At 44.1% G+C, this 27413-nt stretch overlaps 2 protein-coding genes across 17 annotated transcripts in view; one reads left to right on the top strand and one right to left on the bottom strand.

Moving 5' to 3' along the window:
- Window positions 1–15939, bottom strand: part of LOC116079014 (olfactory receptor 8S1-like) — a 44908-nt gene extending 28969 nt beyond the window's left edge. For 7 of the 14 annotated variants that reach the window (XR_004113717.1, XR_004113716.1, XR_004113720.1 and 4 more), the window contains exons 1-9: window positions 15836–15939; window positions 15216–15300; window positions 12609–12639; window positions 12174–12212; window positions 7153–7185; window positions 5038–5062; window positions 2295–2346; window positions 1588–1620; window positions 721–884 (exon numbers count right to left, since the gene is read on the bottom strand). The gene's annotated coding sequence lies outside the window, so the exon portion shown is untranslated. Of the gene's footprint in view, window positions 1–76; window positions 169–720; window positions 903–1587; window positions 1621–2294; window positions 2347–5037; window positions 5063–7152; window positions 7186–11807; window positions 11921–12173; window positions 12213–12608; window positions 12640–15215; window positions 15319–15792 lie in introns of all 14 variants that reach the window. The other 7 variants (XR_004113724.1, XR_004113725.1, XM_031354612.1 and 4 more) reach the window with 6 other exon arrangements.
- The window catches only part of LOC116078984 (olfactory receptor 8S1-like), a 68161-nt gene continuing 44085 nt past the window's right edge, over window positions 3338–27413 (top strand). Inside the window, exons 1-3 of one of the 3 annotated variants that reach the window (XR_004113704.1) lie at window positions 3338–3368; window positions 4152–5102; window positions 12352–12672. The gene's annotated coding sequence lies outside the window, so the exon portion shown is untranslated. Of the gene's footprint in view, window positions 3369–4151; window positions 5116–5792; window positions 6093–12351; window positions 12673–27413 lie in introns of those variants that run through there. The other 2 variants (XR_004113703.1, XM_031354484.1) reach the window with 2 other exon arrangements.

Below are 27413 nucleotides of genomic sequence, written 5' to 3'. Positions count from 1 at the left end.
AATTACTGACTACTGATGGATTCTGGGGGAGAGGCAGTCATTTTCTTCAGTACCGATTGAAGAGAGAATTCCAAACCTGTGCTCACACAGATGACTCTGGTCAAATTCACTGGGTCTCAACAAGACAGCAACAACTAAGACAAAAGGTTGTGAATGCCGGAAGGGGGACTTCAGGAAGGAACAGATCATAAGGGGTTGGGAGGAAGATTAAAGAGGAAGTTATTATATGTTGTGTGAATTGTCAATTGTGTGAATAAATTTCACAAACATTAAAGTGGAGCCCATTGTGCACATCTACCTAGTGTTTGACTCTTGATACTGAATTAAGTCCCCCAAATAATGTGCATTTCTAAAATACCGTCTGTGAAGAGACTATGGGCTCTGTGCTTGCTAGTGTTTGAATCCTCACACCATGCTGTATCTTTACCTCCAGTTTTTCTCTGATTCTCGAACATTCTTTCCCATACAGAACCATCTACGCCTGGCACACTCTCTTAAGCTCTTTGTCTTGACTGCAGAGATCACAAGAACATGGGCTGGCCCTGCTCTCACCTGTCTGCTTTTTTGACCTCATTCTTTAGCTCTGGGCTACACCCACTTGCCAAGACAGTCCTCTGCCATGTTGTCCCAAGAGTACCCGGGAAGTCTGAGTTCCCGCTACAGATAGCAGGATAGTCAGGGAGGGGAGACAGCGAAGAAGGAGGGTATTTGAGTAGATACCTGGAAGAAACACAGGAGACATTCCTTGATGACAAAGTTTAGAGTCTAGGGTAGAAGCCTGGCTGGTCACGGGTGTGTAGGAATGGGCTTCCGATGACTTCTCTCCAGAATTTGAGCTGTGATTCTTATTTGGGGTTGTAGAGAGATCTGGAGGCTTGAAGCTTCTGTGTCAAATAAGAGGACTGGTAGAGCATAAAGGAGAGAGATAAGCCTCGCTGTCTCTGTGCTCAGTCACATTCTCTACTGTCTTTGGACCTTGGCACCAGCAGAAACAGACACCACTTACTCTGAGTTTCCAATTCCACGATGGAAAAAAAAATCCTTGTTGGGTGTTAGGATTAAGAGGGATGACTCAGCAGAGTTCATCAGGAAAATGCCTCTGGCTCGCTTCAGAGGGATAGTGAGATTAGATGGTCGACTTGGAGGAGCTTTGGCCAATCAAAATGGTTTCATATAGCAAAGATGTGTGATGTAATAACATTGATTATCAGTGTTCCTTACATGTTTAGGACAGATCAAGTTAAAGCATAATTACCAATCTGTTTAAAAGATATGCTTTTGCTAGTCATGGTTTTAAGGACCTGTCATTCCAGCCATGTGGAAGGCTGAGGCAGGAGGATCCCAAGTTCAAGGCCCGCCCCGGCAACTGAATGAGTTTGAGGCCAACCTGGGTAATTTTGTGAGACCATGTCTCAAAATGAACAATCCCAAAAGAGAGCTGAGGGTACATCTGAGTGGTAAGCGCTTCCTGGCTCAGCACGTGCACAGAGCCCCAGGGAATACATGGTAGTTGGAACAGCTTTGTTTTGTGCGGCCAGAGCTCTGAGAGGAACGAATTATGCTCAGACATGGTTTCAAGGGGCTTACCTTTTCCAGATCTTGGTTTAGGCAGGGTCATGTCTGAAACATGCCAGATAAAAATTTTTAAGGTCTCTAAATTCATGTGAAGCATGATGCTATATATAGTCTTTCTTCCTTACTCCCTAAAACCCTTCTGGCTGTCATGGGTAGAAGTCAGTCTTGATGTTTAGATTAAGTCCCTAGCATGGTGGGTGAATCTTCCCCTCTAGTCTGTTCTGCGGAAATGTGTCCAGTGTTGGGGCACAGGACTCTAAAACATCCGTTATTTTCTCTATAACCTGCTAAGGAAGTCCTTGATTCCCTATTGTTCTTCCTGGCTTTTCTTTCTGTCTTACTGTCTTTCTCTGTGTCTTTATCATCAGTGTTGGCATCATATGATAGACACAGAGAACCTTAGAATTCAAGCCCGCCCCCCCAGTTCAGCGAGGAGAATTTCCCAAAATCTGTTCTGATGAGGCCCCGAGGAATTTCTGATGGGGATGAGGCCCCGAGGAATTTCTGATGGGGGCTCTGGATGGGGAAGGAAGCGTTAACTTTGCCACTTACCTTCAGTTGGCAGCAAGAGAGAACCAAAATATGCTGTCTCAGGAGGGCATGGATTACAACTGTAGGCCCCTGAAGGCAGGGTCATAGCTAGCTCCATGGCTGGCCACCACACCCTTATCCAGGTAGACATTATCCCTTCTACAGACCACGAGAATAGGGACACTTACCCAGTCCTGGGGGGAACAGGTGGGGCGAGTGCCACAGAACGGGTGCTCATGCCTGAGGAAGGAAATAGTGACAGGGGTTGGGAAGTGTCTCCCCACCTGCCTCTCACATTTCTACTTGAGGGTCAAGGCAGCCAGAGTGGGAGGAGCAGACTCATGGTGACATAGACCTGTCAGAGGAGCGTAGGATGTGGCACCAGACAGCTGCAGCACTGGAAGTCTCAACTCAGCCAGTACTGGTCGGTCAACTGCCTCAGTCTCACATGGTGCCATGGGAGGGGTCGGTTTTGGTTTCTTGCTTCTTATAGCATTTGTTTTGGCTATGGGAAAGAAGTGGTGTGTGTGTGTGTGTGTGTGTGTGTGTGTGTGTGTGTAGACCAGAGGTCAAACTCAGGCACCGTCTACCCTGCTTTTTGGGACAGGAACCCTTACTGGCCTAGAACCCATCAAGTAAGGGGAGGCTGGTAAGCCTCAAAGATAAACCTCTCTTTGCTTCTCCATCAGTGAGTTACAAGCACATGCAACCACACACTGTGGGTTCTGGGGATTGAACCCAGGTCCTCATACTTGCATGACAAGTATTTTACTGGCAGGCTTCTCCCCAGTCTGTAGATTTTATATTATTTGGGACAGGATATGATGTATCCTAGGATGGCCTTGGACTCTTGATCCTCCTGCCTCTACCTCCTGAGTGCTTAAATTATAGATGGGCTTTATATGATGCTAAATATTGAACCCAGGGATTTCTGTATGCTAGGTGACTCTTAACCAGTGAGCTAAAGTCTCAGCTTTGAAAAGAACAGATAAGTTCCTATCCCTCAAAATTGATCCCCTTTTCTCTTTAAGGAAATGGGAAGCAGCAGCAGCAGTTAGATCTGGGATCCACCATTTCACAGTGTGGGCATCCATAGAGGGATTCCCACAGCCACGACTTCTTGGAGACCAACTTTGCTTAGAGACCATCCTTCAGATAGGGGTAAGTGTTGCCCTTTGACCTTAAGAGGTCACTATCCAAGAAAACATTCCTCAGTGACATCTCACAATGGATTCTACCAGACCATAGTTCCTTGCTCTGGAGTGAGTATGAGGTACCAGACTTGAAGAAAAATCAGAGGGAATTTTTTTTTTTAGATTATATTTAAATATTCCCAGGATTTAAACTTCTGTGAGTTTTATTTTGTGGAGAAACACCTCCTCCTGCCCCCAAAATCTTCAGGCTATTGCCCCTTTGCCTACCGACCCTTTCATGGCATTTGCAGGTCCCTGAATTAATCTGATTATCGTGACAGACAGATCAGCAGCACTGTATCCAGGAGACAGAGATCTGATCCTCAGAACTTAAGCCCACCTTCGGACTCCCACATATAGCTGTGCATCCTAGCAAGGGGCCTGGAAGACTGCAGGAAGCACAGAGACTGAGTGAACCACGACTGGTGGGCTCTCTTCTTGGATGAGCAGAGGAAGGAACCCCAAGTGTGGCTCTGTTGATAACCCCAGACACTTGTATATTATGGGAACTAAAATTTGGGCTGGAATGATAACTCAGCAGTTAAAAGCAATTACTACTCTTTCAGAAGACCAGAGTTCGCAGTACCTACAGTGAGTGGCCCACACACAGCCACCTCTAACTCCAGTTCTAGCAGATCTGATGACCTCTTGTGGCCTCTGAAGGGATGCGTGCGCGCGCACACACACACACACACACAAACACACACACACAGAGAGAGACAGAGACAGAGAGAGAGACAGAGAGAGAGACAGAAAGAGAGACAGAGAGAGAGACACAGAGAAACCTTAAAAAGACTTGTAACTTGGTTCCTAATTCCATAGTAACTTCTCCACTCTTTGTTCCCTACTAAGCCCTTCACACAAAGCCGGAACGCCCTTCACGCAAAGCCGGAACGCCCTTCACGCAAAGCCGGAAAGCCCTTCACGCAAAGCCGGAAAGCCCTTCACGCAAAGCCGGAAAGCCCTTCACGCAAAGCCGGAACGCCCTTCACGCAAAGCCGGAACGCCCTTCTGCGCTGTGTATTGCCTCTCCTCTATTGGAAAGAACCACACCTGACTGAGCACTAAGAGGTCTCAGTCTCTCAAGAGACATTTCTTCCATCTTAAGATCCTTCTGTCACTGTCTAAGAGCTACAGATGGAGGGACGTGGTGCCTCTGCAATCATATATTGAAACCAAATCCCCATCGTGATGGATTTTGGAAGTAGGGCTTTGGAAGGTGGTTAGATCATAAGGCTGGAGTTCTCGGATTAGTGAGACTAGTGTCGTTATAAAAGACATTGCCTATCCCATTTCCACTATGCCAAAACAAAACAAAACAAAAAACCCCAAAACAACAACAACAACAACAACAACAAAAAACTCAAGAGCCAAGATCCAGGAAGTAGCCTGGCTCTGGTCAGTGGAGACCAGGCTAAGACCTGCCTGGACCCCATTAGATAGTAAATTGTTCTGGGGTTTTCCAACTTCCAGAACCATGAGGAACAAATTTCTGTTGTTTATAAGCCACTAGTCTATGACAAGTGTCACATGCTGTGACAACAGTGTTAACCAAGATAGTAGGTGACTAGCCTGCATGGAGTGGAAAAGTGGCTTCAGAAAAAACCAGGTTCAGCTTGGCTGGAAGGAAGCCAGAGTCCATCTGTGATCCAGACATCAGGTCTTCAGATGAGACTCTAGGACAAACTCCTTACCTTATCCCTTATCTCCATACCCAGACCTTGGCATCTTTGTTTACCTCGAATCCGAGCATCTTCCTGAAGCTGAAAGAGAATGAGGATTCGGCGGTCAGAGACTTAGAAGGTACCCCTGGACGGTCAGTGTGCTGGCTACAGATTGGTCTGATGAAGTGGTGGTCCAATGTGTACTTGGGGAACATAGACATGTGGGATGAAGCTTGCCACTCCCTAGCAGCAGAGCTTCTGTTGATTATGTATCTCTCAAAGCTGACCGATTAAGATAATGCCTAATGCCTTACACACACCATGTGGCCAATGTATGCTGCATACAGAAAGCGTGTAGAGATGGGAGACACAGCCCATCACTTAACAACGTAGCAGCACACAGGGCGAGCTTGCTTGCAGAGTACACAGCTGGGCCATTTTGGTCCTACTGAGCTCAGGCAAGGCACCAGATGGTTGCTCTAGTGTGGGTCTTAGTTTTGTCTAATAAGAAATAAGGAATGTCCCAGTTGCCTCCGTTCACACACTCTATTGCTCGATTTCTTTCTAAAAAAAAAAAAAAGATTTATTTTTATTTTATGTGTATGAGTGTTTTGCCAACATGTATTGGTGTGTCCCACAGGCCTGTGAAGGCCAGAAGAGGGCACAGTATCCCTGGAATTGGAGTTAACAGGTTTGTTCGCTGCCTGTGGGTGCTGGGAGCCCTCTCCGAGAGCTGTAACTGCTCTTAACTGCAGAAATATCTCTCCAGCACTTTGGTTAATTTATCTTAGTATTTGCATTCAAAAAATTTTCCTTATACCATGGCTAGGGTTATCTTGTCTGAACCAACATGAAGGATCTATCAGGGTAACAGACTGCAAGAGAGAGCACCAGAGAGGCCTTCTTCAAGGGATGGGGGAGCAGATGGACCGTGGACTTCATATACACTCGGAGAAGCTACAAGCCAACACACACGGTCTCACTTCTGTGAAAAGGTGTTCTGTCTGCAGGAGACTGTGGTCTCGGGAGGCTGAAATTCTAGGTAGGGAGAAGGTGTCTTGACCCCAGAGGCAAAACAAAATGAAATGAAAGAAGGAGAGGAAAGGAGAGTAGAGGAGAGGAGAGGAGAGGAGAGGAGAGGAGAGGAGAAATGCCCGGTGAGACTGTGAGGTTACTGATCTCCATTGAGAGCCCGCCCATTTGACCTCAACCTAAAGCAAAGCCTGCTGTGATTTTCAAAGAAGGGAAGTTCCAGACACTGAGGAAGGAAATGCTGTGACTACTGGGACCACAGAAAGGGACACTGTTCTAGGGACTGGAGTGATCTTGATGGTGAAGTAGAGGAAGTTTATTTTTAGTCCCTTCTCAGGACCCTCGCCCATCATTCCTCTCCAACTAGGAGGCATGGGCGCTTATTTGTAAGACTGCAGGGGGCTCCTATTATATTTAGAGTTTAATTTTAATGAAATTATGTCTTCTCTCCAGAGAAACAAAACAAAAGACATTTGTTCTTGTTTTATGATATTTGTTTTATGATATGATAGATGCTCAAAATAATGTTTTCTTCTGATTATACTTTATATAAACAGTCTGGTAATAAGTAATTGCATATTTTATACACACACACACACAGAGGAAGAAGAGGGTTAGGAATAAACATAGGAAGAGAGAAGGAAAAAGAGAGAGAGGAAGATGGGAGGAAGGAAAGGATGCACAGCAGGGGAATTGGTGGGTCTGAGGCAACGCAGCATTTTGAGCAAGCTAAGCTCTGGGGAAAGGCCAGCAGTATGCTGCTTGCTTCAATATAATGCTTAAACATTTGACCAGAGTTTAGAAAAGAAAATGAACTCTGCATAGAGAACACAAGTTTAGACCGGGGCTAAAATTAGCACCTCCTGCAGTTGATAGCCTCCAAGGCAGCTTGTCATGCTACCTGGACGGCCTCTTCAATGCAGTCTCTGACCAGCGTTTCATATAACTAGGTCAAGAATTTCTGTTGAGACAATTTTGATAAATCCATCTTTCCTCCAGTGTTTTACTATAGTTTCTCAGAGGTGGTTGCCTAGGATGACAAGTCAGACATATTCTTTGAAATGATAACCTTGGAAAGAGTTAACATCTCAGCAGGGCATGGGGAAAAAAAGCCACGTTAAAATCCAGGGAATTTAGAGACTCAAAGTTAACCTCACCTCCTTCTGTATTCCTTTAAAGGCCATTAGCACCTGACAGGGGGGAAAACACAGAAAAAAGATTAGCATTACAAACTATCCCTTTATTAGAGGGAACTTATATGGAGATTAAGTCACTTAACCTCCCAGTTTATATTATAACCCAATTGCTCCAGTGTATGCAGTGTGAGTTCCAACTGACTGGGGCTTTTTAGCCCCAATAATAACCCCCCAATGACTTCAACTCTACATAGATCTCTAGTCTACCATTTTTGCATGTGGTGACTGAATTTTATTAATCTATTTAAAAATACCAGGGTTGTGAAGAGAATGTTAATGAAACTGAGAACCAAACATTCAAATATATGAGCCTTTGGGGACCATTCTCAGTGGCAGGCACCAGGAAGGTGCTGTATCCCATACCCCATGCCCATGAGCACTCTAAGAACAATGTCTTAGTTATTCCTCTATTGGCATGATAAGACACCATGACCAAGGCAACTTCTAGGAGAAATAACTTGTATGAGGCTTAAAGTTTCAGAGAATTCACATCCGTGGCAATCATGGTGAGGAGCCTGGCAGCAGGCAGGCATGACTTTGGAGCAGTACCTAAGAGCTTACATCTTGGTCTACAAGCACAGGCAGAGAGAGGGGAGAAGAGAGTGGAGAGTGAAACTTCAAAGCCTGCTTCCCAGTGACACGCCTCCAACAAGGCCCCACCTCTTCATCCTTCCCAAATGGTTCCACTAGAGACCAAGTATTCAAATGGAGGAGCCTACGTGGGCCATTGTAGCTTGTCTTTTTACTTTTTACTACTCTGTGGGTTCTTCTTTTTCCCACCTTTTATTCCCCCCAGTTTCACCCCCCCCATCATGAGAGAGAGAGAGAGAAAGAGAGAGAGAGAGAGAGAGAGAGAGAGAGAGAGAGAGATATTTTTGAATATAATTCCTCTCTTCTTGTCTCTTCTTTCCTTGTAGCTGGTCTTTGCTGCTTTGTGGCTCTACTTTTCCCTTCCCTTTACCCCTTCAGTTTCATCTCCTATCACTAGAAATGAGAGGGGGTAGGGGAGAGATCTCTGATCTAATTTTTTTCTTGTTTCTTCTTTGAGCACAACTACAAACAAACCACAACCCCCCACCCCCACCCCCAACCTTGAATGTCCAACAACCACCTACCCCTCCTCTCAGGTCCCTAGCATTTATATACCCTCTGAAAAGTTTCCAGGATTTCAAACATCACACGCTCCATCACAGAAACTATCTGCAGCTGGCAAAACCATGCCTCTGCTAGAGCAGGAGGCAAGCCATCGTCAGAGGCTGCAAAGCAGGCCCATGCCCCACACCTGGGAGTAAACCAAAAACATTCTTATAATATTTCTGTGTTTTTTAAAGAAACCAAAATTCCGGAGCAAATCTCTCACGACATTTCCCTCTTTCTGCTCTAAGCCATTGGTCATGCTGGGTGTGACAGGAAATTATAAACACAGACATTTTCAGTTCAGGAGACCTCTCCTGCTCACTTCTAATCTTTATCTATCTGTTTTGTGATTTCATTTCAGACCCACATCCCCAACACAAAGCTTTCACTGGCTTCCATCTGATGTTAGCACACCCCTTTAGCACACTGGCTTCCATTCTGATGTTGATGTACCCCTATAGCACACTGGCTTTCATCCTGATGTTGATGCACCCCTATAGCACACTGGCTTCCATCCTGATGTTGACGTACCCCTATAGCACACTGGCTTCCATCCTGATGTTGATGCTCCCCTATAGGACACTGGCTTCCATTCTGATGTTGGCACACCCCTATAGCACACTGGCTTCCATTATGATGTTGACGTACCCCTATAGCACACTGGCTTCCATTCTGATGTTGATGCTCCCTTATAGGACACTGGCTTTCATCCTGATGTTGATGCACCCCTATAGCACACTGGCTTCCATCCTGATGTTGATGCTCCCCTATAGGACACTGGCTTCCATTCTGATGTTGACACACCCCTATAGCACACTGGCTTCCATCCTGATGTTGATGCACCCCTATAGCACACTGGCTTCTATTCTGGTGTTGGCACATCCCTGTAGCACATAGGCTGACCTAATTATATGTATTTTTTTCTATAACCCAGTTTCTCAGCTGCTGTTCCTTTCTCATTAACATTCAGAAAATTTAAAGTTAACAGAGCACTATTTAATCTATTCCCTAGGGGTCTTTATTCTTCCTTTTTGTTTTATAAGCATTTCCTTTAAGGTGTGATTAGATGTTTCTACAACTGGTTGTCCTGTAGGTTTGTGTGGTACACCTGTAGTGTGCTTTAATATTATAGTATATAAAGAATTGCTTCATCTTACTGGAGACATATGGGGGGGCATCATCAGTCTTATTTACAGGAATCCTTACAATACCCATTGCTTCCAGGGAGTGTGTAATTATAGAATCAGCCTTCCCAGAACTCAAAGCAGTTGCCCACTGAAACCCTCAATATGTATCAGTGGCGTGGTGTATATAAACTTTAGTTTTCCAATTTTTGCAAAATGGAGCACATTCATCTGCCAGATTTAATTTCTTTTGGTACCCCTAGGGTTACTTCCGGCACATAGTGGAGTTTGGTTATACAAAGAACAAGTAGGACATTTCCTTATAATTTCCTTGGCTTGTTAGCAGGTGAGGGAAATTTTTTCTTTAAACCTTTACTGTCAACATACTATTTTTCATGACGTTTTGAGGCTCCTAACACATTACCTATTAATAATTTGTCAGATTCTTCATTTCCTTGTGCAAATGGGCCTGGCAAGCCTGAATGAGACCTAATATGGGTGATATATAACAAATACTTTCTATTTGGATTGCCTGTTGCAGTTGTTAATCCTGAGTTATCCAGAATAAATTCAGCAGTTTCTATATGCAGAGCAACTCTTTCTGCATATTGAGAGTCAGTAACTATATTAAGAGACGTAGGAAAAGCCAATAATACTGGAAGAGCTGCAAAAAGCTCTGATCTCTGAACTGAAGTGTTAAGGGCTTTGGATTACTTTACTCATTTTGTCTGACTTATAGCCCGACATCCCTAACTTATTGGCAGCTGTATAGAATGTAGATACTTCAGGCTATTCCCATTAAAACCACCACAAATATCAAGCTCAAGAGAGGCTGAACAGGGCGTGTAAAGACAGTACCAGGTTGGGTCCACTCAGGTGGAAAGATGGCTAAGACCTGCCGCTTACTGCACTCCTAAGCATACCTTGCTACATTGTGGCTCACAGGGTTGCTACATTGTAGCTCACAGGGTCGCAACATTGTAGCTCACAGGGTTGCTACATTGTAGCTCACAGGGCTCACAGTTGACTAAGACTGTTGCTGTCTTTCCCCCTAGCAGCCTGTATAGTACTTCCCGATATTATGAAAGCTAGCCACTCAGGAAGTTTCCTGGTGAGCACCAACGTGATGTGCCCACGTCATATGACCAAAGAATGTGGTCTTCAGCAATGGGGTTTTACTATCAGGTTCTGGAGGGAGGCAATCCAGAGAGATGGCAATAGTTTTTTTTATTGTTTTGGGGGGCTCCTTGGACACCTCTGACTGACAACTTGGGAAATGTTATCCCACGCCTAGCCTTTGGTTTTTATCTGAGAATCTATGACCTCTGGGAGAATTATCCTCTGTATAAGATAACTCCAATTAAATTCTTCAATAATTCTGGTAGTGGTGGTGCACGCCTTCAATCCTAGCACTTGGGAGGCTGAGGCAGGTGAATCTTTGAGTTCGAGGCCCGCCTGATCTACATAGGGAGTTCCAGGACATCCAGACCTGCCCAATATAGAGACCCTGTCTCAAAAGGACCAAAAAAGTCTTTTTTTAAAAAATGTAAGTATAAAGTGAGTGGAATATGAATACAAAAAGAGTCTGATCTGCTTTTATTTGTCTGTTAATTTAAAAAAAGATAGCATTACTGTACGTAGTGATCTTGGTTGGCAGTTACTTACTTTCAGGACTTTAGATGTACCATTCCACATTCCCCTGGCTTTGAGCATCACTAATGAGAAGTTATTGGCTTGAGAATAGCCTGGCATTTATGTCTGACTGAAAAAAACAAACAAACAAAAAAAAAACCCCAAAAAAACAATAGCTATATAGCCAAGGGCAGAGACTTTCTGAAGGGACTCCAGCAGCACAGAAAATCGCTGCTAGAGCTGACAAAGGGTGTTACATAAATCAAAGTCTGAGCGGCAAGGGAAAAGGTCTCCGGGTGAAGAGGCTGCTATCTATAGAAAGAACTGCGACAATCCTCAAAAGAAGGAACCAAGTGTCCAGTAAACAGTTCAAACAGTGTTGCCACGTTTAGCCTTTGGGGAAATTAAAACTACATCGGTTTCATCAAGACCCACGCAGCGGTACTCTAACAGGCTGGTTACACAGTTCTCTGCTAACTGGAGTGTTTTCGATCCATGGTCCTGGGGACAGAAGGTCCCTGTTCAGTCTCTATCTTGGAGATTGCTTTCCATGGGGTTCCATCTCCCTGTCACAGGGGCTGTTGCCGTGAGAGAACACTGAACCAGAGGTCATTTTCAGTGTTCTCCAACCTGAGATTTCTTTTAAACCCTTATAGACGGAGGCAGTGAAGAACATCTAAATCATTTAAACTGGCTTGGGAATGCAGTCACATCAACAATTACCGTGGCAGATCAGAGCACAACTGCATCACACTGAGCCCACGGGAGAGGCCAAACCTGCGCTTACGAGCCTGTGGCATTACAATTACGAGCCTTAGCATTGAGGGATTCAAGACCTGTGAAACCAAACAACACGATTGGGACCTTTGATGAGGCCAGGAGGGTGGGTGTTGGAAGCTGCACATAGATGCACAGGTACTGGGATGGGGGTTGAGGATTTGGGGCCCAGGCAGTGAGAGAAAAGGACAGGACGGTCCAGAGTGACTCTTCATCATTAATCTGCTTAAAGGAAGAGAAATTAGCTCTTTTCCCCCTTCACTCCACTTCCTCCCATGCCACTGTGCAGTCAAAAGCAACCTGTGTACTTACCTGCTCCCACAGGGTTTCAGTGATTATCAAATTTCTTTCCTGTTGAAACAACAGATAAATCTTGGCAACATTATCCCAACTCTCCAAGAATATGGCCTGACATAACAGCTGTGTGGGTTAAGAGATATGTCTTGGAACGGAGATGAAATTCTAAAAGATACTCTACTTTTTACCTCAGGTAGCGCAGAGCCTTCTCAACAGCCGTTTTACGCTTCCCTGCCTCCTCAATATCTGACAGCACCCGAACCATCAGGGACAGAAATGTCATTGGACCTGTGACCTGGCCTTGCTATTCGGTGACCTACCAGCCTCTCAAAGACCCAAAGCACAAAGCCTATGCACCCCAAAGATGGGACATTTACCACACAGCTTTTCTCTTCTCCCCCTACACTCTGGGAGCCCCCAAGAAACCAACACAGTGGCCCCCTTACTCACCTGTGACTTTATTGTCTCTTCAGTGGGTGTGCTGAAAATAAAGAAACCAGATGAGGAAGAAACCCAAAGGCTTCTCTCAACTCCAGTGTACTAGTGAGAATGCTTAAACTTTAGAAATAGTCGTTATTCTACATCTCCTATCCCCCGCCTCCCATCACCCCGGCACTCATAACTCCATCTTCTCGGCATGCTAGGTTATTTTATACAGAACTTTGAGAACTCCATGGATCTGCAGTGCTGAAGTTGTACCTACCATTCTCCTGCCTGTCATTACTACTCCCACTCGTCTTTGGCCTGCCTAGGTCCCCTTGGAGGAAGTGCATGCAATTATAAGACCACTGTCTTTGTGTCCCCAGGTGCCTTCCAGTTTTCTTTCGTGACTCTGGTGGAGTTGGGGTGGCCCGCTGAGCCAGAACTGGAATGATTGCTCATCCTGGGGAGCAGAACTGAAGGTTTAATTCTTGTCTTCCTCAAGTGTCCTTTATTAGGAAATACAACTCCAGAGACCGACAATACAAGGGTGGTACAGAACAGGAACCTCTTTAAGTCAGGGGTGTAGTGTCAAAATGAAATGAGCTACAGGCAAAAATCCAGTAGCAGGTATGGTCCAACAAGGTCTTATTCTTAAGCACTACTAGAATGCCAGTGTCATCCGGGAGGGAGGGGCTGAGTGTGGGGTAGGTCATGCCTGATGGGAGAGGGCTGAGGATGGCTGAGACTTGGGCAACCAGTTATCTACCGTGCTATGGTTCCTGAACAAACTCCACTCAGAGCTTCTGGCCACGTGTGGACTGCGTAGGGGTGACACCCCAAAGGAAACCATGGCATTGGCAATGATCTGGAAGAGGTCATTGCCTCCTACACCGGTTTCAGGCTCCTCTGGATAGAGCCCCTCAGAGAGGATTTCAAAAGAGAGGGGGAGGTGATGGGGAGAAAACCTGTTTAAGACCCTGCTGTCTCTGTCTGGGGTCCTGCTTGAACGGCCCCTGTCATCAGAAAGTAGCTTTTCCGAGGGCAAACATAAATACCTGTAATCTCAATGAGTCTGGGGACACAGAGGACAGCAACGGATCCCCAAAGGACGTTGAACCCCAGAAGATTTCTAGTTAAGACAGGACCCTTAACGAGCATGTGTTCAGGATAGAACACAGTAGACATTGCCCCAGGAATCCTACAGGTGATTCAAGCTATTTTTCCATGGAATCTGAGCACAGCCGTTCCCCCTTCCAGTCTAAGCCACGGTCCTTATCCTAAAACACCCTTCATTCCTTCCCCTGGGGTATTCCACATCTGTTCCAGGGGTAGAGAGAACAGAACCAGGGTCCACCCGGGGCTTTGCTTATAGAGGCACTGCATTTTTAGTTATATGTAGGTGTGTGTGTGTGTGTGTGTGTGTGTGTGTGTGTGTATACACAGAGTGTGAGTGCCCTTGGAGGCCAGAGGCATCAGATCACTTTGGAGCTGGAATTACAGTGACTCTTTGTCTCTAAATCAAGGGGAATGGCCTGAGTTCTGGGGCTTTGGAGACTTATAGGAAGGGCTTTGCGGTGGTTAAGCTCATATGAAACACTATTGTGATCTGTGTTATTTGTCTAGTGTCTTGTACACTTATATTGCCAACAAAACAACAACAGATCCTTTTCTTCAGCAGAGAGCCCAAGGCTTTGGCATGGCTTATATGCATATTCATATAAAACCATAAGAGGCCTGGCACTGTCTTCTTGGGGTCACCAGCTCTTCGAAAGACACCGCTCCTTCTTTGCAGAGGTCCTGCCTCTCAGTTCCTTGCTCAATCTCAGGCAATGTAACCACCTAGAGCTCTTAGGACAGGCACTTACAAGCCCAGCAGAGACCTTCTCTCTTTCCGTCCTAATTCATACAACATCTCAGCCCAGAACATGTCACATGCTTCAAGGACTTAAGCCAAGCTCTGGTTCCTTTCTGAAGCTTCCCTGATATATAAAAGCTCACAGCAAACTTTATTCTTTTCTTTTCGTTTTAAGCTAACATTGTCAAGATCTTTTACTTAGCTTCTTTTATTTAACAGAAATGTCTTTTTGTTTTGTTTTGTCTTTTTCTATCCTAGTCCAAGGAAAACATGGTTTTTTAATTATTTGCTTTTATGTATATTACAGTTTTGCCTGCATGTATGTCTATGTGAGGGTGTCAGATTTTGAAGTTACAGACAGTTGTGAATGAGCATGTAGGTGCTAGGATTTGAACCCAGGTCCTCTCTGTAAGACTAGCCTGTGGTCTTAACCACTGAGCCTTCTCTCCAATCTGGAAGCATGATTTTGAATGTCTGGCTTTGATTCACACTAGAAAGGACACAAAGGGCTCAGAGAACATTGGCTCTGGGATGATCAGGGTTTGAAGGATGAAGTGCCCAGCCAACTCTTGGGAGGAACGGCAGAGCAACCCCACCTTCTTGGCTAGAATAGAGAGACTGTTGTCCATTCTGCCAAAGAGATAAGGGGAACCCAAAGAAGTCTCCATTTACCCCACCCTAGGTGCAGCCAGTTGGAGATGGGAGGAGGGGAGATGCTTCACTTCCTGTAGATAAACCCAAGCAAAGGGCTCTTTCAGGGTGTGAGCGGGGCAATATACCTTCGTTGCTGCTTAGATGCCATTCTTGCCTATGTTTTTGGTATGGCCAGGTCCCTGGAGCTGAAGATGGAGACAGTTTCAGGCCCTAAAATAAGAGGAGACTCTGAGACATACGGTAAGAATACATTCTCTCTCTGCACAGGAACCAGTGTCATGGCTTACGTCTTCAATAGGTCCTAGTTTGGAGTTTGTGTGTGTGTGTGTGTGTGTGTGTGTGTGTGTGTGTGTGTGTGTGAGTGAAGGGGAGATGTGTGTAAAGAAAGCTCTCCTTCATAACCTGAAGAAAGCATATTTAACAATGTAGGAAGGGGGCTGGCCAGAGGCTGCTTGAGCTGAGATAGGATCTAAGGCAAGAACGGAAAGGAGCATACAGTGAATTCAGAATCAGTCATCTGCTAAGGGTGGGAACCCGGGCACAGGTCAGTCAGATCTCACTGTCAACTGCATTGAATAGGGGGAAGGAAAACCCATAGACAATAGGCTTGGCTCTGCAAGGCCAAAACAGAAATCCAGATGAGGGACAAGCCTGCCTTTGGTGGGGATCCCCTCTCTTCTTCCCAATGGCACCCTTCCTCACCTTCCACACTGTCAGAAACCAGGCCACTAGCCCAGAAACTCACCTGACCCTGCTTCACATCCTTCCCCTTAAGCTTTCTCCCTTCTGGACCCCACCCTTCTCTTGCGGCTAGCCCCTTCCCTCCCAACACTTTGTGACTTTAGCTATGACATCATAGATGTGGGGGTTGGGGGAATCGCCTGTCTCCTAGCTGACCTTGGGCCCTGTCCCCTTCACATGATATTGGTGAAATGAAGAGACAATCTAAAATTTTACGTTTAATTTCTGGAGACCTTGCCTCCTTTATTTTCCTCTGTACAATTTTATAAAACATCCATTGATCTTCAGAGCAAGACCCAAAGCAGAGCCTATCTTCCGTTCCGAGTTTCAAAAGAGGGCCTGAGAAACCTGACTTCAAGATTTCTGGAAAGATAAACCATTTTCTCTAAAAATTGTTCTGAATTTGAAAAGTTTCTGACTTGGAAAAAAAAACCACCAAAAGTGATTGATGAATGATAATGAGTGTTAAGTTGAAAGCTAATGTGCCTGAAGCTCTAAGCGGCACCAGGACCAAGGCCCTCGTGCTGCTTTTGTGTCTAGGCTCTCGGGAGCCTTAGAGAAGCACTGGGCCAACCTGGAGTGTTCCCAGCAAAGTGGGAACGTTGGCGTGGGTTCAGGAAGATGCCCGGCGGTAGAAGAACATTCCAGAGCCCCTAATCTGCCCAGGCGATTTTGGGAGAGATTCAGTGAAGCCTCAGCAGAATGGGAAATGCCCCATGTGGAACCCGAAGTGGAGTTACAGTCATTTAACCTGTGAGAAAATGACAGGAACAGCCCCGATAGAAAAGTTTCCATCCCGATTTGTGGAAAAGGCTGAGTTGATTTTAGACCTCCCAGTCTTACTTGGGGACCGTGACAGGCCTGTTTGAACACCACTTTCCTGCTGGTGTGAATTGCTTATAGGATCAGTGGCCCAGAAGAGACTAGAGTCCAGGACCGTTTCCTTCACAGTGGCCCTCCTTAATTACCTCAGTTTCCCCCATCTTCTCACACCAGATAGACTTTTATCTCTTCATGGACAGACATAGCCCACAAACCAGTGAAACTTCCACTTCAGCCAAAATGAAATTCTAATTCCACCCACCCAGTCTCTCTAGTCACGTGAGATGGTTCACCTGACAGCTCAGGTCAAAAACCTACCCATGACACACAGTTTCCTTGCATCTCTTTAAAATTATTTTAAAAAATGATTTATTTTGATTTTATGTGCATTAGTGCTTTGCCTGCCTGCATGTCTGTGAGAGTGTCAGGTCCCCTGGAACTGTAGTTACAGACAGTTGTGAGGTACTGGCTGCACCTCAAAGTGCGTGTGTGTGTGTGTGTGTGTGTGTGTGTGTGTGTGTGTGTGTCTGATCAGTCAGTGCGCTCAGCCGCTGTGCCATTTCCCCTGCTCTCTGGTTTTAAGCATTAACTCACCTTATTTGTCTTTACTATTTTTCCCACCCTGAAGCAATTTCTGATATGCTTTCTGTCACTATAAAGCACAACTGTAGCAAATAAAATTAATAGTGTTATATAACATGTACTTTTGTGGATTGGCTTTTTTATATTTATTCATGCTACTGTGTATATCAATAATTTATTCTTTTGCATTACTGTGTAGTAGTCCATTGTGCTGTGAAGTATTTTCCAAGTGATATGATAACACATTACCACAATATTGAGGCTTAAAACCCATGGGGGTCCTCCCCTTCTCTGGGAGGTGGAATGGGGGTGTGTGAGGATGGAACTGCGGGGAGAGAAGGGAGGGGAGTGCAGGCAGGATGTAAAGTGAATAAAAAATAATTATAGGTGGGTTTGGTCACTTGAGCAACTCTGGTAAAAAGTACACAACCTATATAGTAGGTGATATTTCTGCATTTACGTAATTCAAAGTTGATGGGCATTTTAAAGCTTTTGGTTGCCTTTTTGAGATTTAAATTATCTCAATCTACAAAACATTCAAAAAATAAAAGGAAGAAAGAAAGCAATGAAAATGTATTTTCTCACAGTTCTCACAGAGCTGTGTCTGAAATGAAGGGAGCAGGTAGGGCTGTTTCTCCCGAGGCTAATCTTGCCTCTCTTAGCTTTTGTGGCTGAGATTTTTGCTTTGTGACTTGTTAACTAGGGCCAAACCCTTGGGCAAGGGTGAAACCAGAGCACAGGTAGCTTCCTGGTGGCTACACCACTGAAGACAACTTCCTGTCTTCCTGCAGCCCTCAACTGCTAGATTTTCAGGGCAGGGTGGGGCTCTATGAAAAATGTGTGTTCTGTGGTATTGAAGTGAAATAGTGTGTAGATCTGTCATTTGATTTATGATATTCTTGAATTCCCATCTTTCTGTTTAGTTTCTATCTGAATGATTTGCCAGTTGGAGGAAGTGGAGTATTGAAGCCAACCATTGTTATCTTTGTCTTGAAGATCAATATATTTTCAGTGAAATTGGGTGTACTGTGTTCGCTGTATTTATCTCAGGACTCTGTTGTCTTTGTGGTTGATTGTTCTCTTGATCAGAACGAAGGGTCCTTGGTCTTCTCTGGTTGGTTTTGGCTTGAAGTCTATCTTGTTAGGTATTAGGATAGGGATGCCTGCTTGCCTCACGGTCTCACGATCTGTTGGAATATGTTTCCCATCCTTTCACTAGATGACGGTGCCTATCCTGGAAGGTAAGATGAGTGTCTTGGAGGCAACAAACAGATGGCTCTTGTTTTTCAATCCATTCCACTAACCCTATCTTTTGGTTGGTGAGTTGAGGGCGTTAACTTAGTTATTATGAAAAGGTTTGTCTTGGTTGCTGCCTTCTGTTCCCCTTTGCCATCTGTTTTCTTTGTTACACCCATTCCTGTCTTCAATCTAAATGATCACGTCAAATGTTCTCTGTAGGCCAGGTTTGGTGGGGATGAGTTCTTTTAGCCAACTTATATCATGGACAGTTTTTCTTTTTGTGTCAATGGTGGCAGGTAGTTTTGCTGGGTATAGCAGTTTGGGTTGTCATCTGTAGTCTTCTAAGACTTTGGGCACAGGGCTCCAAGATCTAGCTTTCAAAGTTTCCATGGAAAAGTCAGCAGTTATTACTGAGTTTCCTTTATGCGTGACATTAAAAAAAACCCACTTCTCTAGAAGTGTTCAGTATCATTTCTATGTCTATATATTTAGAGTTTTTAAGTGTAATATGACACAGGGACTTTCCCTTTGGTTCTGTCTTGGTGTTCTCTGTTCCTCTTATAGCTGAATGGGCAAGTCTTTCCTTAGTTTGGGGACATGTTCTTCTGTGATTTTACTGAAGATTTATTCTATGGCCTCAACCTGGAATCCTCTCCCTCTTCCCTACCCATTCGATTTCATGTTCTTTCTCTCTCTGAAAGAACAAAAACAAAAGAAAACCCCACTAAGAACCATGGAGTTTGGTTTATTCTTGCCAACTGCTCCCAAGCATGGATCCTTCCCTTGAACATGGTTAATATTCTCAGTATCACTCCATTGATATGTTCCTCTCTCATATCAGCTATTATTTAAGAATGTCTTGGGTAGCGTGGAGCATTGTGCCCACTTCCCTGCCTTTGTGCTAGGATTGTATCTGGCTTGATCCTGTTCAGTTCTGTTCATGTGCTGAGTTCATATGTACATCAGCTGTGTTTTGTCTGAAAAAATGTGGTTTCCTTAAAATTGTTCACTACTCTGGCTCTTACCATCTCCCTCCTCCTCTACAGTGATCCCTAAGCTCTGAAGGGAGGATGTGATAAAGACACCCTGTTCAGGGCTCAACACTCCAACGTCTTTCATTCTTTGCACTTCGGTCAGATGTGGGTCTCTGTGCTAATTAACATTTTCTTTGAGAAGCCTCTTGGGTGAGGGTTGGGAAAGGCACTGATCCGTATGTCACTGGGAGTCATTCTACTGCCATGTTCATTTAGCAGAATAATTCAAGTAGGGTTTCCTCCAGAGACCATGACCTATTCTTGGCCCCTGTTGCATTTCCAGGTATGGATTCTATCTCATAGAGGTGGGCCTTAAATCCAAGAATTAAAAAGGGTGGTGGGTTACACCCTAATGTGCTTGCTACTCCAAATGATCCCTTTCTCCCCAGTGGCGGGTACTGCACCATGCAGCACTAGGCACTCTAGCCAGGATGAGTGAAGCTCATGGTTGAGCACCGGGTAAATTCCTCCATGTTGTATGGCATTAGTAGGTGCTGTGTTCAGTCATCAGGTCATATGATCAAGTTGTGGATGGAACCAATAGCAGGTAAAAGCCAGCAGAGCTGGGGAGTGAGGGCCTGATGGGATCCTTTTGGCTCATGACTCAAAAGGTGTCATCCACTCCTGTTACTGGGGTTTTTAGTTGGTAGCATATAATGGGGGATTGTCATATTTGGGGGTATTGTCTCCCTCCATTAAATGTAGCTCATTTAAATCCTTTTGTATATATGTGTACACTTTAGGAAACTTCTACAGTAGTAGATTTTTTCATTTAAGAATTTTATACATGCTGGGTGGTGGTGGCACACGTCTTTAATCCCAGCACTTGGGAGGCAGAGGAAGGCAGATTTCTGAGTTCAAGGCCAGCCTGGTCTACAAAGTTGAGTTCCAGGACAGCCAGGGCTATACAGAGAAACCCTGTCTCGAAAAATCCAAAAAAAAAAAAAAAAAAAAAAAAAAAAAAGAATTATATGCACTATATTTTGATCATATTCATCCTCAAGTCTCTCCCTAAACTCATGTATTAGTCAAGGTTCTTTAGAGGAATAGAAGTGATGAATGAATATATATAATATAATATATAATACATAGTGTATAATGTATACAACATATAACATACACTATATAATGTATAGTGTACATAATATATAATATATAGTGTATAATATTATAATGTATATAGTATATAATATATAACACACAATATATAATATAATGCATAATGTATAATGTATAATATATAATTCATAATATATAATAATATAATATATAAGAAATATATAATATGTAATACATAATAATACATAATATAATTATGTGTTACATGTGTGTATGTGCATGTGTGTTATTAGAGCGGCTTATAGCCTGTGGTCTGACAGTGCCTGACAGAAAAGCCAAAAATCCAGTAGTTGTTAACCCATGAGGTGGCATATCTCAGCCAGTCTTCAGTCTATATTGGAATCCTGAAGAAAGTATTGCTCACATACGCTGACCCACCTCAGTCTTTTAGACATGAAGTGTGAAGTGTCACAAAGATGAGGGTTGGCATTCTGTAACAATAAGAAGTCAATTGAGGTGACCTCTGTGAGGAGGATGCAGAATGTCTGTCAGGGGCAGGCTGCAGAATGTCTGTCAGGGGCAGGCTGCAGAATGTCTGTCAGGGGCAGGCTAATAATGACCAGCTTTTGGGAGGTTGCTGTTAATGCTGCTCTGGTCCATGAGCATTTAAAAGCTCGTGCTGTAGACCATTGGGATGAGATGCTGGTAAGTGGAGAAGGTACCCGCCATGAGCAGCTGCTTTGTGAAGTTGGGGTAAGCCATCCGAGAATGCCCACATGGGCAGTGATGGAGGTGCGTACAGCTGCTTGTTACAAGAGAAAAATAGTGGGTGAGCTCTGACACAAAGGAGGAGCCTGTCCTCTCTACCCTGGTGATGAAATCCTGTACGTGTTAAACTTATAATTTGATGTTTGTAACTCCAGTCAACAAATAATCTCTGATCCTAGGGTCTTCTCCCAGTTAGAACCTGTGCTCTGTTAGTATGTTTGTAGCAATGTTTATCATTTCCGGGGCACACCAGGATGATCCCACAGACTGAAATTTAACGAAAGCTGATCAAGATAGGGAGCACTTGAGAGAAGATCCTTAGGGCTTCTTATGAGAACTCCAAGGAACATGCTTTAAGCTCGGAGCTACACTAGTGCCAAAGAAAGGTCTCTGCCTGGATCTAATTGCTAGCTCTCCTCCTGGACTTGCACAGGACAATTCAAAACAAAAGGAACTGTAGCGTCAGAATGATCAGACTGTATAAGACATCATCAGAAAGGCAAATTCTCAGGTTCGCTCCAGACCTATTAAACCAAGAACTCCAGGGCCAGGGTGCAGCGATCAGGCGCTGACCATGTGATCCAAACCTTGGATTCTTCTTAATGACCTCCTGGGCAGTGCTGATGCTGCCAGCCCAAGAACCAGTCGGAAGCATTGACACCGTCGGCCAGGGACCACCAAGCACTTGGCGTATGTGAGTCTCTTTCTGGTGAGCTAGGCAAGCCTGCCTCAGATCCCTGCGATAGTGACTCTTCTGGCATTAGTACGTATTTCTCTCCAGCCACAGTGGCACTAACGTCCTGTCCTAGAGAGAAAGAACTGTGCTCCCATGGAGCATCATTAAGGAAAGGGAAGCTGGTGTGTGGGAGTGCAGTTCTGTCCGGTGTCTTGGGGTCTTGTTACCGCCTTGGCTGGTAGGTCTCAGGAAAGTTAGTTTAGGAAGTAGGTGGACACACCTCCCCAGGGTCTACCCCAGGAACAATTGCTAGGGATAAAGAGAGCCTGTGCATTCTCTCCCTCATCTAGGGACTGCCAAAGAAGTTGGCCAGATGCCCATATTGTCTTCAGAGTCCACTCATCAAAAATTGCAGAAACGCAGAAAAGGAGAAGATGCCCTGGGGGCTTCCCTTTTGGAGGCCACATCCAATTACGTGTGCGAACTGCCTTTGGCTTCAGTCTGAAATTATTCACTCCAGGGCCCACACTGGTAATCTCTAATGTTGAACACTGAGTTATGGTCTCTACCTGATGAAGTTCCTGCCATCTGTCTGCCTTACAGTTACCCACGCACATAGGGCGGCACAGAGTGATCTGTGAGATTTCCCGCACCGTCTGGTACAGCTTGACTCTGTCTTCCCTGAGCTTACACAGCCTTGCCACACTGGTGTAAAACGTCTCCTTACATTGCATTGTAAATGTCGACGGATTTTCCCCTGTCACTGTGTGGCAGGTGTTTTAGAAGCAGTCTGTCTTGTTCATCTTTATATCCCAGGGGGGGGGGGTCACTGTGGCTTGATGTGCTTAAACAAATGTGTTTGTCCTCCTTGATTGAGATAGAGAGAACTTCATAGACTTCATGACTTAATGAGTGTGAGCAACTAACAGTAGTTCCTGAGAGCTTTGTGTGCTTTATAGATATGGGCTGGAATAAGGCAAAGCAAAACATTGGAAATGTGGTATGTGGTAAAGAACTCAAAAATGTTATTTAAATGTAAAATTCAGGGAGGTGCTCTCTATGGTTGAGGCTATACTAGATACGAGAAAATGACTGACAGAAGACCAGCAACTTACACACGGCCAGATAGTAACACACACACACACACACACACACACACACAGCCACAGCCACACAGCCACACAGCCAGACAATAACATACAGACATACAGACACACAGCCAGACAGTAACACACACAGACACAAAGACACACACAGAAACATGCAGATGCAGACACACACACAGACACATGGCTAGATAGTAATGCACACACAGAGACACACACACACGGAGACATACAGAGACAAACACACATACACACACACACAGAGACATACAGAGACACACACACATACACACAGACACATGGCCAGACAGTAACACACACACACACACACACACACACACACACACACACACACACACAGAAACACTGAATCTTATGTAGCTTGTTGCCTAGACTTGATGCAAATGTCTGTCAGGCTTTCTGTACGGTCACATGTGAGCAGCTCATCATTCATTTGGGGTCTTCTCAACTCCAAGCCTTCTCACCACTTAGGTGATTCCCCTAGTCGCTCTGCGTACAGGTCTGGGGTCCGGACACGAGATCCTCTTCAACACTCTGACTGTCTTGTCTCTGCCTCTCTAAGATCACTGGCAGTTTTTCCTGTGTGCTATGTGATACTGCCTGTCAAAACGATTTGAAGAAACTTGAAATAATGGGAACTTGTCGTTCTGAAGATGTGCCACCAGGGGGCAGTGGGAGCCTAGCAGGAGGTCTGGAAAAGCTAGACCCTTTACTCTCCTGTCAGTCACATTTATGACCTTCATTTTGCAAATTTTAAGTCCGTGACAATGGTTACACAACACTGTATGTAATAAATGATTATTTTTAAATTTTGAGGTTTTAATTACAACATTTCCCTTTCCCTTTCCTCTCTCCAAACTCCACATCCCTCCTTACTCTCTTTCAAATTCACAGCTTACATCATTCATTGTTGTTACATGCATATATGTGTATATACGGGTAAATGTTACATGCACGTATGTTATCAGGGTTGACCACTTGGCTCTGTGTGCTCTTCGCTGGGAGACCACTTCTCCTGCGCTCAGATTCCTTGTTCTCTAGTTGTCTGTGTGTCCCCCATCCACAGGAGCGAGCTTGTTGCTCACGTGTGAGCAGTCATGCTGGCGAGACTCTACGGGCATAGCCTCTGACCTGGCCAGGAGACACACTCACAGTAAATTCCTCGGTCTTCTGCTTCAGACTGATGTTAGAAGAGGTGATGTAAATGTTAAACAGGAAATCAAGAAATAATTTATATGTATTTTTCTTGATCCTGAGCATATTCTTAGGGCTCCTCATCCTTCCCAACACTAAAACGAGATAAGCAGAGGGGAGAAAGTGCTCTGTCCACTTTACTCTCTGATGAGGTTTGGTCTGTTGCTTCGTATTGTAAGGCTGAATACTGGCTTGTCTGCTTGCCCCCAGGGACGGACGAGGAAATCCTCACGTACGCCAAGTGATGCTATGGGACCTGAAACTATTGGTTAAATAAAGATGTCTACAGCCTGTAACTGGGTGGAAGAGATGTAGGCGGGCCTTCATTCCAGGTCTCCAAGCAGAAAGGAAGAGTCGGGGAGGAGAAGAAAATCAACAGATACAATAGCATTTTCATTATCGAGTTAGTCCCGACTCTCCCATTTCTGGCTGACCCTCCAACAATCTCCCCTTGAGCAGAGGAAAAATTGGAACGGCATTCCAGACAGATGACAACAGGATAGACACCAATACCTCCAGGCACTGCAGCTACCCCTAATACCTCCAGGCACTGCAGCTACCCCTAATACCTCCAGGTACTGCAGCTACCCCTAATACCTCCAGGCACTGCAGCTACCCCTAATACCTCCAGGCACTGCAGCTACTCCTAGTACCTTCAGGCACTGCAGCTACCCCTGGGGTTACAGAGGGTTACCACAATTGCAGGCAGTCTATACCACAGGTTATGCCCAGAGTCCTTAGCTCCTTTGAAACCTCCTTGCCTTCATATTGATTCTGAGCTTCATGTCTACCCCCAGGAAGGACAATGACCATGTCATGAATAGCAATGCCTACCATTAAGGTGATTCCTATTGAGTGCCATCAAGGCTTCCCAGCAGGGAAAGACTTTCTTCTTTCAGCTCCATGGTTTCTTGTCTCACTCCCAAAGTACCACCTGGTAGACTTAAATATGTTGCAGAAATTATTTAAAAAGATAGAACCAGCACCCTCCCATACTTGTGCTTCTGCCCTGGTGGCCTGGTCCACCATGTGCTGGTGGGCAATGGCTGACCTGTTTTTATCTTGTGGAAGTTCTGACTCAGAACTCCACAATTTCTCCACCTCACTAGGTTCCCATGGGTGGGTCGTTACCACACCAACCCTGTGCTTCAGATCCCCCATGGCCTTTGTGGTGCACATCTGGCAAACCCACACTTTGCCGCCGTACCTTTCTCTCTTGAACCCAGCCCCGTGAAGGAAAACGCAATACAAACTTAGTTCAGAGACAATGGTAACTCAATCTCTGTGCGCAACAACTAAAACCTAGTCTTGTAAGCCTTATTAAAATCCGATTCCTCTGGTGGCAAATCCTTGCAGATCCGCCATGATATGAGTACCACTCATTCCTCATTCCAGACAGCCTCTCCCAGGACAGCAAACAGCCCAGCGCCATCCACAGCATAAATAATCTAAACACGAGATTTATTTCTTTTTCTTTTGTTTCCTTAAATATTTTTATTATTTAAATGCCTTTTATACATCAAACATATTAATAATATTGAATATTGTCCTTCCTTCAGTCTCTGCTCCATAGTTAGTCTCTGCAACTCCTTCCGTGGGTATTTTGTTCCCCCTTTTAAGAAGTAATTGAATGTCCACATTTTGGTCTTCTTTCTTCTTGAGTTTCTTGTAGTTTGTGGGTTGTTCTTCCTGTATTCTGAACTTCTGGGCTAATAACCACTTATCAGAGAGTGCATACCATGTGTGTTCTTTAATACATAAAAATTCTGCTCAACTTTTATATTCATATCCTTTCATACCCTAAAAATATCATTAATGAATATTTAATACTATCCATAACTGAGGATCCTATATCTAATGTTGAATACTAAATTATTTTGAAACATGCAAAATATTCTTTTGGAACTAAGCATAGTAAAAAAGCATAAAATCTTAAAAATGAATCATTAAGAAATATATTCAAAAGCCCTTATATGAGACCACCTGACATAGTGAGAGAGTATTTAAAATGCATTATATATCTGTGAACATTGTCTAACAATCAGTTTACGTAAAAAAGAATATCAGTGTTTCTAGGAGAGAAATTATTTTATCAGTAAGTAAATTTTAAAAATTTCAAAAGAGCAAAAACTCTTTGAACTTAAGTATTAACAAAATTCTAGATTTCTGAGTTCGAGGCCAGCCTGGTCTACAGAGTGAGTTCCAGGACAGCCAGAGCTACACAGAGAAACTCTGTCTTGAAAAAAAAAAAAAGAAAATTCTAATTTCAAGCAGTGAGAAAAATTATCAATAATATTTCCATGATGTTTGTAGAACATGATTTTAATATTTTCAACTGTTAATATTCAACAAACAGAATAATAACTTTAAGATATATTTTGTTGTTATATCTCCCTTTTCATTTCTGATTTTATTAATTTGGATACTGTCTCTGTGCCCTCTGATTAGTCTGGCTAAGGGATTATCTATCTTGTTGATTTTCTCAAAGAACCAGATCCTGGTTTTGTTGATTCTTTGTATAGTTCTTTTTGTTTCTACTTGGTTGGTTTCAGCCCTGAGTTTGATTATTTCCTGTCATCTACTCCTCTTGGGTGTATTTGCTTCTTTTTGTTCTAGCTTTCAGGTGTGCTGTCAAGCTGCTAGTGTAAGCTCTCTTCACTTTCTTTTTGGAGGCACTTAGAGCTATGAGTTTTCCTCTTACCTCTGCTTTCATTGTGTCCCATAAGTTTTTGTATGATGGGTCTTCATTTTCAGTAAATTCTAAAAACTTTAATTTCTTTCTTTATTTCTTCCTTGGCCAAGTTATCATTGAGTAGAGCATTGTTCAGCTTCCATGTGTATGTATGCTTTCTGTTTTGTTTTTGTTTTTGTTTTTTGTTTTTGGCATTTAAGACCAGACTTAGTCTGTGGTGATCTGCTAGGGTGCATGGGATTATTTCAATATTCTTGTATCTGTTGATGTCTGTTTTGTGACCGATTATATGGTCAGTTTTGGAGAAGGTACTGGGAGGTGCTGAGAAGAAGGCATATTCTTTTGCTTTAGGATGAAATGTTCTATAAATATCTGTTAGATCCATTTGG

This window comes from Mastomys coucha, unplaced genomic scaffold, assembly GCF_008632895.1.
Source record: "Mastomys coucha isolate ucsf_1 unplaced genomic scaffold, UCSF_Mcou_1 pScaffold11, whole genome shotgun sequence".
Taxonomy (NCBI): Eukaryota; Metazoa; Chordata; class Mammalia; order Rodentia; family Muridae; genus Mastomys; species Mastomys coucha.
This window is presented reverse-complemented; position numbering and strand designations above follow the sequence as displayed.